Consider the following 13099-nt stretch of genomic DNA (forward strand, 5'->3'; position numbering starts at 1 on the left):
AACCATAAACGGACACACTTTTATTCATGCGTGATACTCCAATAGAGCAAGATCCTGCATGGAAGTCTCCACATGCTTAGACAGCGGATTACATTGAGCGAAGACTAATGATCAACATTTAACTTGAAAATGCAGATGTCCAGGTGAACCTCCTTGGAGTCCCCGTGCACATTGTTGGAGTTCAAATAACACCATGGGTTTTCCATGTCCACATCAGCGGGAAGGTCCCAGCTCGGTAGAGTACAAGTATGCTTGGCGTAGCCAGTGTCGCCGCCCACGTACCTCCGAGGGGTAGTAATAGTGAGCGCGCATGCAAACATAGGCCTCGTGTCAGTGTCAGCGTCAGCGGCGTCGCCCCTGACGCACACTACAGAGATGTGGCGGCGGCCTACGCGGGCCTCGCCGGTGGCCACGATCAAGAGGAAGACGCTGCCGTCCTCCTCCAAGACTAGCAGGCGGCGCTGATCCTCCAGCGACTCCGGCACGGTGAACGGGTAACACGTCTCGTACTTGATGTTCTTCGCCAAGGGCCAGTAGTGATTGCCGCACGCCTGTGTCAGGTGATGCACGATGTCCGCCGGCGAGCCCCAAAATGGCACCGGGCACTCATAGTAGTAGACGAAGGGCTCCTTGGAGGCATCGACCAGGCCGTCCATGAAACGGGAGTGGCTATAGGGGACATTCCGCCAATTGAATATATGAGCAAGTTACTACGAATTTACTACAAAATAAATCATGATGGCTATAATAGAGATTAAACTAATCATGCGGACTAGCATAGTAGATGAACAGATCGAATCTAGGACACAGACTAGAAACATGAATTCTACCACGATTTCGAATAGGAAGGACAGAAACACATACGCTGCAACGGGAGTAGCACCATTGGCATTGAGGTTGTCGCCCATGTCGTTGAGGAATAAGTTGCCGAGGTCAGGGAAGAAGACGTCGTCGGTGAAGTCGTCACTGCTAGCAGTCGCGAGAGGGCGCTCCCCAAATTTCAACAGCGCCCGCCGAATGGAGCGCAGGAGGGAGTGGCTGTAGGGGATGTTGCGGCCGCCGAATGGAACGCAGGAGTAGCCCACGAAGCAGTAGATGGTGCTCCTCCCTAGTCTCTATTCTTGTCTCTATCTCTACCACTCTTCTTTGTTTTTTATAATATACTAGTTGTAGTTGTCAAATCGAATAGTACTACGCCGTCCACTGCACGCCCGGCTGAACACGCCTCCTCGCCTCCATCAAACCCCTCCGTTAAATCCGCATGCAAACCGAGAAACCTACTCCGGCCCGCGGGAGGAAATTTGTCGGTTGCCGTTGGAGAATAATAGAGTCATGTCCAATCCATTTGAGTTAATTGCGTGTATGATTCTCCCTCTATAACAAGTTAATTGCATCCTTAATCTTGTATTCTAAGTACTCTATGGGTTCCACTATCAGTACAGTGTACATGACTTGCAGGCTGGCTACAGATTCATACATAAAGTTAAAAAGAAACAAATCCATGACTTGCAGGATTGGAGTTAGCACCGATGGCACTTCGTAGTCGTTCCACACTCGGGCATTGAAGTTTGTAACTATTTTAGATTAGAACATACTACTCCAGTGCTAGTAGTAGAGCAGAGTCCTACTCCACTACTACTACTCTACTCAAGCAAGTTAGGGCATAGTAGCAGGTACTGTAGGGAGTACCAGTACTGTGATCACTCAAGAAAGTTGTCTGACTTCGATATGACCCTACGTTGCTGGTATGTGTCTCGTAAGTCAAGCGGCGTGCTGTAGTCATCATCACCTGTCCACTTCCTGCAGCACATATTCGCTTCTCCATCTTTGTCCGCTCTTCCATCCCCGCTAAGGCGCCTCCCCCCTCGTCTGAAACCCAAGAACTAGCAATGGCAGAACCGGGCAGCATCCGTCGAAAGAGTGGCTGGAATTTGCTCCCCACAGAGGTAATCAAGCTCATTGTTTCGCGTGTGAACAATCTCAGTACCATGCCGCTCGCCGCGTGCTCATCGGGGCTGTACCGTTTACTCAAAGCCCTCAGGCCCGAGCTTTTTAAGCCAGCTCCTTGCTTGCTGATGACGCCTGATCTTCAGAAACGGCGTGTCACACAGCATAACGATCGTAGGGTGGCGAGCATCAACCCCCTTGACTGTGATCTGATCCCCGTCAGCCTCAACTACATTAACGGTATGTACTGGGTCGGCATGAACACGTCTTGGATGGTGCTCGTCGACGGTCGTGGCAGCTGGATGCTCGTGGAGGTCTACACCTAGCGATTGATCCCCCTTCCTTTGATTAACACTGCACTGCTTTGGCACCGCGACCCAGAATACTCGGAATCTTACAGTAGCTAACATGATACCAAGTTTGATTTGCTCAAGGTTGTAATCTACCAAGTTCCCACAAGATCTGCGAATTATAAAGACTTCAGGCTAATTGCGTTCTTCAACCGCGGTCTCGCCTATCTGACGGGTCACTGCGGTAAGTGGATAAATCTGCACGTCCATCGCAAGATCATACATCCTCCATGGTTCTGTGATGCCATTGAACACAAGGGCTTCATTTACGCTGTCGACTCCTTCTATGGCTGGACGTATTGCTGGCCTACTCCAGTCATCGCTACAAACGGCTGTTACAGCAGTATGTTACTTTCCTATGATATCATGATGGCTTGCTTATATTGCTGTTAACATTTGCTGAAAAAATATTCATGCTCATAACATGTTGTTCTTAAGATTGACTAAATCAAGAGCCCTTTTTTATTTGACTCCAACTTGATATGATGTTGTAGGCCGCCTGGTGTCCCTACCCTTTCTAATCCCAGAACCTTTCAAAGAAAAGCGGCATGGCAGTTGTAGGTGGTTCCTGGCTCGATCAGACGACGACGAAAGATTGATGATCGTTCGCACGTACCGGACATGTTGTTTCGCGGAATACAATCATAGTCACTGCAAGGTCTTTGAGCAGGATCCCAGCTTCTCTGGGCCTTCAGGAATTTTTGACTGGAGGCTGGTAAGTAGCCTTGGTACACGCTCTCTATTTGTCGGACTGAATTATCCGATTAACCAGGAGATAACCGACGGCAAGGATCATGATGGCAGCGCGGTTTCGTTCATCAGGCAAAACTGTGTGTACACAGCGTACCATGCGTCTCTGCATGCACCATACCCTGATATGTGCCGCCACGCTCTGCAGCCCAAAGTAGGAGAGAGGGTCACAAGTATCAGACTTCGACCTGCTGGCTGGAGTTTCCCCCGTCAGGCACCCATCTGGTTCAAGCCGTTAGCCAATCTCCACAGCTTAATAAATAGTAACGTCTAACTGAGCCAGTTAGTTAGATGCGTACACTTGGTGTAGTAGGATCTTTATTTAGTTTGATGCATACACTTGTTCTTTTTTGGTAGCCCTTTTGTAATGATGGCTGATGTTTGGTTTGGAAGAGAGAGCTGCGTCTTCACTCTTCTGGCCGGCTTACTGCTTATGTTGCACCCCCAGCCCTGGTTGCTGCTGTTTTCAATGTACAATCAGTAGTATATTTCATCTGTTGGTTGAATAAATGTGTTGTTAGAACGACAAACACAATGTTTTGGAAGTCATTGCACGCTTCGATCCTTTAGTGCCCCGTACCGTATGTAGCGCATACTATTTTTCATACGGAACACATTTTCCACTTGTTGATAACGTGCAGCCCACTGATGAAGGCCCAATAGAGAAGGCCATAATTAACTGGAAGGGAGGCTCTCACATGAATCTGGCCCAGGTACATGCTCATGGTCCCCTAAACATAAATAAGTAAATAAATAAATAAAGCTAAATGCTCATGCACCAGTTCTTTGGGAAAATAGGTAGCCCAGTATTTCTTTTTGAAGAATACCCAAGCTAGGCCTATTTGTTTTCTCTAAATTACTGGGCTGCAAATCTTTCAAGACGAGGAGGGATGCATTCCGGCCTGGCTTAAGAGTATGGTCAATGTCTGTTAAAAGTAATATCAAAAGGGGTTGAAAATACCAAAAAAATTATAGCAAATGGGATATAAGTTTCTTTTTTTGTTTTTGTTCTTCACTGGTATCTTATACATATTTCATTGGATTTAACATGACATAGTACTAATTTATTTTTAAATTGTTTTAGTATGGCTATTAATTTTTGGACTAAGAATATTTTGTTCCCCAGCAAAAATTTGCGAATTTTCAAAATTTCCCACATATTTAGTTAATTTTTTGACCCTGGTACTGACTAGAAAATGGCCAGCAATTCTAAAAATGGAAAACGGGCAGCAATAAATTCCATATAAATTAGAAAATGAGTAAAAATTATAAAAATAATAGCAAATGGGTTGTACACACCCCAAATTTCGAGGCAGACTTGTTTACCCAAGGCTTTGTCAGTGAACACACGATTCTAGCAGCAGTGACTATTGAATGTCCATCCAACGGCCGACGTGCTTATTCAATCTCTGATCTTCCTGCTCCAGCCGCCTAAACTAGCGCCGGCGGGACTGCCTGCTCCCTCCTCTTGTGGCCCGCTGTTATGCCGCGCAGGCTTCCCCGGCCCACCCTACTCCCTCCGCTGGCCTGGCCGCACGCAATCAACTGCCTCCTTATTATGCGAAAAAAAATATTCCTCCCACTCACATCTGGGGCGCACCGGTTGGAAGGCTGACCTGTGGGCCTACTAAGTTGACGTGTACGCAGGGCTTGTCAACTTAGTCAACAAATGATTCTATCAGCGGTAACCGTTGGATTTGAATCGAATGGTCCTGCTGCTTCTTCAATCTTTGCTCTTCTTGCACCAGCCGCCCAAACCAGCGTCAGGGAGACCGCCTGCTCCTGCCTCCAGTGGCCGGCTGTGCTGCCGTTGAGGCCTCATCGCCCCCTACTACTCCCACCGCTAGCCAGGCCCTGCGGCGACAGCAGCCGAACCAGTGAACCCTCGTACTCCTCTCCGCGTGGGCATCGATTGCCGCATCTTCCCCGGCTCTGCGTCGTCCCCTTCCTAGGCCTCGCCGTCGTCCACCGCCTTGGTGCTCTCGGTGTGGCGTGGTCAACTTTGTCAATGACATTCCATCGGAAGAGTACTGTACGTGGAGAGGCTGACAGCTGGGTCCACGGCCACATCCCAGTTTTTTTGTGATTTGCCAAGTAAGTCGCTTTGTCAGGCCTGTTGGGCTGCAAATATTTCAAGACGAGGAGAGCTTCCATTCGGCTGGCCGAGAAAATGGCCCATCAGTAATGAGAAATGGGCTGTACATTTTTAAAACACATCAACCCGGCAATTAGTTTCAAATATCTTTTTTTCATTTCGAGATTTTAAATTACATTAATTTTTATGCATGGAGAATTTGTTGGATTTTATATTGATATACATTTATTTTTAAAATCAGTTTGAATGTGAGTCGAAATTTCGGGATTAAAAACAGTTCAGACCGCACCGAAATATGCAAAATTTCATATAATTTTTTAACCGTGGCCACAATATGGGCTATAATGCTAACAAAAAGAATATGGGCTCCAAAAAACCTTAATAATTAGCAAATGAGCTGTAAATTATTAGAAATAATGGCAGATGGGTTGTATGCTGTTTTCCATAGATTTGAGGCTTTCCTAAAAAAAAGGTTGACGCACAAGCAGTGACTGTTCGATGGCCATCCAACGGCCGTCGTGCTTCTTCAATCTCTGCTCTTCCTGCTCCAGCCGCTCAAATAAGCGCCGGCGGGACTGCGTGCTCCCTCCTTCCCGCGGCTGGCTCTGCTGCCGCGTAGGCCTCACCGCCCCATCGTACTCCCATCGTTGGCCTAGCCATCCCTCTACTCACCCACACCTGCTGTTATTCTCCGGCGATGGCAGACGAACCAGTAAACCCTCGTACAGTCGTACTCCCCTCCGCATGGGAAACAACTGCCGAGTCTTCCCTGCCTCCGTGTCGTTCCCTTCCTAGGCCTCGCCATCATCCACCGCCCTGGTGCTCTCGGCACGGCCTGGTCAACGTGGTCAACGACCGACATGCATCTGAAGTGGACTGTATGTGGAGAGGCCGACAGCTGGGTCCACGCCCGCACGCAAGGAAATGCCTCCTTATTACGTGCAAAATAATGATTCCTCCACCTGACAGCAGGGACCCACCGAAAGGGCCTCTGTATTTCGCGAAAAAAACATTACCGCCGCTGACAGCTCGGACCCACCAGCTATATCTTCGCATGCAAGGAAGTGCCTCCTTATTACGCACAAAAAAATGAATACTCCCCCTGTTAGCTGGGACCTAGTATAGTGGCAGGCTGACTTGTGGGCCTACTAAGTTGACGGGGACGGAGGGCGTTGTCAACTTAGTCAATATGCACGATTCTAGCTCCAGTGATCGTACGATGTCCATCCAACGGCCGTAGTGCTTCTTCAACCTCTGGTCTTCTTGCTCCAGCCGCCCAAACCAGCGTCGATCGTGCCTCGTGCTCGTGCCTCCCATGGACGGCTGCGATGCGGTGGATGCCTCACCGCCCCCTACTACTCCCACTGCTGGCCAGGCCATCCCTCTACTCACCCACACCCCCTGTTATTCTGCGGTGATGGCAGCCTCACACCGCAGCGAACCAGTGAACCCTCGTACTCCTCTACGCGTGGGCATCCATTGCCGCGTCTTCCCCGGCTCCGCTTCGTCCCCTTCCTAGGCCTTGCCATCGTCCACCGCCCTAGTGCTCTCGGCGCGGTGTGGTCAACATGGTCAAGGAACGGCTTCAATCAGACGTGGACTGTACGTGGAGAGGCTGACAGCTGGGTCGACGGCCACAGCAAGGAAGTGCCTCCTTATTACGTGCAAAATAATTATTCCTCCACCTGATAGCGGGGACCCACCGGACGGGCCACCGTATTTCGTGAAAAAAATGTTTGCCCCTGACAGTCGGGACCCACCTGGTCGAAGCATACGTAGCATTGTCATTCTGGTCGCGAATGTGTACGTACATATATACTGGTGGATGTAGAGGCGCGCACGTGTCATAGTAGAGGCATGTACGTGTCGTAGTAGAGGCGCGCACGTAGCATGTACACGTACGTACAGCGGCCAGGGTGCAAGAAAGAAAATACGGCCATGTATGTGTACATACGGGCGGGGTCTCGAACACCTACTCGCGCATACGTACGGCCAGGGCTCGTGTACATGGCTGGGTCGGAACGGAGAAACAACATCGTCATCGTGTTCATGGGGAGGCAACGGAATGCGTCGTGTTCATGGGGAGGCAACGAAATGCGTCGTGTTCATCAGGAGGCAACGGAACGCGTGGGAGCCAACCGGCTGGGTCGGAACGGAATGCGTGGTCGTGTTCATCAGGAGGGCTTGGACGGAACAGGCGATAGAAACGAGGCCTGGCGTACCGCACAACGGAGGAAATTGACCTCCTACGTTCGGAACGGGGTCCTGTTGATCGGGAGGGGTCTGGCATACCGCAAAACGGAGGAAATGGACCTCCTACGGTCGAAACGGGGGTCCTGTTGATCGGGAGGGATGTGGCGTACCGCAAAACGGACGAAACGGACTTGTGTTGGAGCGCAACAGTCGAAATAGGGTCCTGTTCATTGGGAGGGGTGTGGCATACCGCAAAACGGGACTCCACGGGAATACTGTTCATCTCCACCATCGACCTCCTCCAGCCTCCACGGGCTACCGTCGACCTCCTCCAGCCTCCACGGGCTCCTGTTCATCCAGCCTCCACCGCGCGCTACTCCACCGGCTACTGTTCAACCACCCCTCCACCGTCTACTATTCATCCAGCCCTCCACACCACGGGGTCCTGTTCAACCACCCCTCCACTGGCACCCCTCCATCGTCTATTGTTCATCCAGCCCTCCACCACACCACGGGGTCCTGTTCATCCAGAGGCAACGCCACCACTCACTATTCATCCACCCCCCCGCAACACTCACCGTTCATCCCAGAGGCAGCATCGATCGACTTCAGTTAGCAGCAGTAGCGAAGGAATCGCTCGATCGGGTTTAGTTAACAGCCATCGATCGATCGCTCGGGTTCAGTAACGCGTAGCCTGCAGTGCAATCGCTCGGGTTCAGTTAGAGCCCAACGCCTCGCTCGGGTTCAGTTAGAGCCAACGCCTCGCACACACGCGCATACGTGTACGAGAGAAACGCACATCGCTCGGCCCCCGACCTCCCACCGTAACCGGGAACCCCCCAAAATTTTCCTTCCCCTCGCTTCTACCACGGTTTTTTTCGTCATGGATGGCCCAAAGAATGTCATGCAGCTGCGTCTCCGGCCCGCCCAGGACGAAAAGCCCATTTTCTGTCATGATTTTTTGTCATAGACGTAGGAGCCCACCACATCTATGATGATACCGGGTTTTGTCACAATTATCGTCATAGAAGTGTCATATGTATGACAGAAAAATATTTGTTCGGCCCAAAATATCACGGATGTGTCTTTTTTTGTATGCAAAGGCAATGTCACTTTTCATGTTAATGGTAATGAGCATACGGTACTGATGTCTACTACACAACCTTCTTCTTGTAGACGTTGTTGGGCCTCCAAGTGCAGAAGTTTGTAGGACAGTAGCAAATTTCCATCAAGTGGATGACCTAAGGTTTATCAATCCGTAGGAGGCGTAGGATGAAGATGGTCTCTCTCAAGCAACCCTGCAACCAAATAACAAAGAGTCTCTTGTGTCCCCAACACACCCAATACAATGGTAAATTGTATAGGTGCACTAGTTCGGGGAAGAGATGGAGATACAAGTGCAATATGGATAGTGGATAATAGTTTTTGTAATCTGAAAATATAAAAACAGCAAGGTAACTAATGATAAAAGTGAGCGTAAACGGTATTGCAATGCATTGAAACAAGGCCTAGGGTTCATACTTTCACTAGTGCAAGTTCTCTCAACAATAATAACATAATTGGATCACATAACTATCCCTCAACATGCAACAAAGAGTCACTCCAAAGTCACTAATAGCGGAGAACGAACAAAGAGATTATGGTAGGGTACGAAACCACCTCAAAGTTATTCTTTCCAATCAATCCGTTGGACTATTCCTATAAGTGTCACAAACAGCCCTAGAGTTCGTACTAGAATAACTCCTTAAGACACAAATCAACCAAAACCCTAATGTCACCTAGATACTCCAATGTCACCACAAGTATCCGTGGGTATGATTATACGATATGCATCACACAATCTCAGATTCATCTATTCAACCAACACAAAGTACTTCAAAGAGTGCCCCAAAGATTCTACCGGAGAGTCAAGACGAAAATGTGTGCCAACCCCTATGCATAGATTCCTAAGGTCACGGAACCCGCAAGTTGATCACCAAAACATACATCAAGTGGATCAATAGAATACCCCATTGTCACCACGGGTATCCCACGCAAGACATACATCAAGTGTTCTCAAATCCTTAAAGACTCAATCTGATAAGATAAATTCAAAGGGAAAACTCAATCCATTACAAGAGAGTAGAGGGGGAGAAACATCATAAGATCCAACTATAATAGCACAGCTCGCGATACATCAAGATTGTACCACCTCAAGAACACGAGAGAGAGAGAGATCAAACACATAGCTACTGGTACATACCCTCAGCCCCGAGGGAGTACTACTCCCTCCTCGTCATGGAGAGCACCTGAATGATGAAGATGTCCAGTGGAGAGGGATTTCCCCCTCCGGAAGGGTGCTGGAACGGGTCTAGATTGGTTTTCGGTAGCTACGGAGGCTTCTGGCGGCGGAACTCCCGATCTATTGTGCTCTCCGAAGTTTTTAGGGTATATGGGTATATATGGGAGGAAGAAGTATGTCGGTGGACCTCCGGGCTGTCCACGAGGCAGGGGGGCACACCCCCACCCTCGTGGGCAACCCGGAACTCTCCTGTTCCAACTCCGATACTCCGTGGGCTTCTTCTGGTCCCAAAATAAGTTCCGTGAAGTTTCAGGTCAATTGGACTACGTTTGATTTTCCTTTTCTACGATACTCTAAAACAAGGAAAAAACAGAAACTGGCACTGGGCTCTGGGTTAATAGGTTAGTCCCAAAAATAATATAAAAGTGTATAATAAAGCCCATAAACATTCAAAACAGATAATATAATAGCATGGAACAATCAAAAATTATAGATACGTTGGAGACGTATCAGCATCCCCAAGCTTAATTCCTGCTCGTCCTCGAGCAGGTAAATGATGAAAACAGAATTTTTTATGTGGAATGCTACCTAACATATTTGTCTAAGTAATTCTCTTTATTGTGGCAAGAATATTCAGATCCATAAGATTCCAGACAAAAGTTTAAAATTGACATAAAAACAATAATACTTCAAGCATACTAACCAAGTAATCATGTCTTCTCAAAATAACATGGCCAAAGAAAGCTATCCCTACAAAATTATATAGTCTGGCTATGCTCTATCTTCACCACACAACGTATTTAAATCATTCACAACCCCGATGACAAGCCAAGCAATTGTTTCATACTTTTGATGTTCTCAAACTTTTTCAATCTTCACGCAATACATGAGCGTGAGCCATGGACATAGCACTATAGGTGGAATAGAATGGTGGTTGTGGAGAAGACAAAAAGGAGAAGATAGTCTCACATCAACTAGGCGTATCAACGGGCTATGGAGATGCCCATCAATAGATATCAATGTGAGTGAGTAGGGATTGCCATGCAATGGATGCACTAGATCTATAAGTGTATGAAAGCTCAAAAAGAAACAAAGTCAGTGTGCATCCAACTCGCTTGCTCACGAAGACCTAGGGCATTTTGAGGAAGCCCATCATTGGAATATACAAGCCAAGTTCTATAATGAAATATTCCCACTAGTATATGAAAGTGACAACATAGGAGACTCTCTATCATGAAGATCATGGTGCTACTTTGAAGCACAAGTGTGGTAAAAGGATAGTAGCATTGCCCCTTCTCTCTTTTTCTCTCATTTTTTATTTTTTTATTTGGGCCTTTTCTCTTTTTTATGGCCTCTTTTTTTCTCTTTATTTTTATTTTTCGTCCGGAGTCTCATCCCGACTTATGGGGGAATCATAGTCTCCATCATCCTTTCCTCACTGGAACAATGCTCTAATAATGATGATCATCACACTTTTATTTACTTACAACTCAAGAATTACAACTCGATACTTAGAACAAAATATGACTCTATATGAATGCCTCCGGTGGTGTACCGGGATGTGCAATGACTCAAGAGTGACATGTATGGAAGAATTATGAACGGTAGCTTTGCCACAAATATGATGTCAACTACATGATCATGCAAAGCAATATGACAATGATGAAGCGTGTCATAATAACGGAACGGCGGAAAGTTGCATGGCAATATATCTCGGAATGGCTATGGAAATGCCATAATAGGTAGGTATGGTGGCTGTTTTGAGGAAGGTATATGGTGGGTTTAAGGTACCGGCGAAAGTTGTGCGGTACTAGAGAGGCTAGCAATTGTGGAAGGGTGAGAGTGTGTATAGTCCATGGACTCAACATTAGTCATAAAGAACTCACATAGTTATTGCAAAAATCTATTAGTTATCGAAACAAAGTACTACACGCATGCTCCTAGGGGGATAGATTGGTAGGAAAAGACCATCGCTCGTCCCCAACCGCCACTCATAAGGAAGACAATCAATAAATAAATCATGCTCCGACTTCATCACATAACGGTTCACCATACGTGCATGCTACGGGAATCACAAACTTTAACACAAGTATTTCTCAAATTCACAAATACTCAACTAGCATGACTCTAATATCACCATCTCCATATCTCAAAACAATTATCAAGTATCAAACTTCTCTTAGTATTCAATGCACTCTATATGAAAGTTTTTATTATATCCCTCTTGGATGCCCATCATATTAGGACTAGTTTCATAACCAAAGCAAACTACCATGTTGTTTAGGACTCTCAAAATAATATAAGTGAAGCATGAGAGTTCATCTATTTCTATAAAATAAAACCACCACCGTGTTCTAAAAGGATATAAGTGAAGCACTAGAGCAAATGACAAACTACTCCGAAAGATATAAGTGAAGATCAATGAGTAGTCGAATAATTATGCAACTATGTGAAGACTCTCTAACATTTAATAATTTCAGATCATGGTATTTTATTCAAACAGCAAGCAAAACAAAAGAAACTAAAATGATGCTCCAAGCAAAACACATATCATGTGGCGAATAAAAATATAGCTCCAAGTAAAGTTACCGATGAACGAAGACGAAAGAGGGGATGCCTTCCGGGGCATCCCCAAGCTTAGGCTTTTGGTTGTCCTTGAATATTACCTTGGGGTGCCTTGAGCATCCCCAATCTTAGGCTCTTGCCACTCCTTATTCCATAGTCCATCGAATCTTTACCCAAAACTTGAAAACTTCACAACACAAAACTTAACAGAAAACTCGTAAGCTCCGTTAGCGAAAGAAAAAACAAAACACCACTTCAAGGTACTGTAATGAACTCATTCTTGATTTATATTGGTGTTCTACCCACTGTATTCCAACTTCTCTATGGTTTATAAACTCTTTTACTCGCCATAGATTCATCAAAATAAGCAAACAACACACGAAAAACAGAATGTGTCAAAAACAGAACAGTCTGTAGTAATCTGTAGCTAACGCAAACTTATGGAACCCCAAAAATTCTAAAATAAATTGATGGACGTGAGGAATTTATCTATTAATCATCTGAAAAAAGAATTAACTAAATAGCACTCTCCAATAAAAAAATGGCAGCAATTCTCGTGAGCGCTAAAGTTTCTGTTTTTTACAGCATTATCGCAAAGACCCCAAGTCTTCCCAACGGTTCTAATTGGCACAAACATTAATTAAAAGCATAAAACCACATCTAATCAGAGGCTAGATGAATTATTTATTACTAAACATGAGCAAAAAGTAAAGAACAAGAATAAGATTGGGTTGCCTCCCAACAAGCGCTATCGTTTGACGCCCCTAGCTAGGCATGATGATTTCAATGATGCTCACATAAAGGATACGAATATTTCCCTAATAATAAAGGGACTATTGCTTCTTCCTTTGGAATTTTCGTCCGTCTGTCATCAGCCCAAAATTTCCGTCCGACGTCATTACCAAATTTTCGTCACCC

Source organism: Triticum urartu, chromosome 2, assembly GCF_003073215.2.
Source record: "Triticum urartu cultivar G1812 chromosome 2, Tu2.1, whole genome shotgun sequence".
NCBI classification, from domain to species: domain Eukaryota; kingdom Viridiplantae; phylum Streptophyta; class Magnoliopsida; order Poales; family Poaceae; genus Triticum; species Triticum urartu.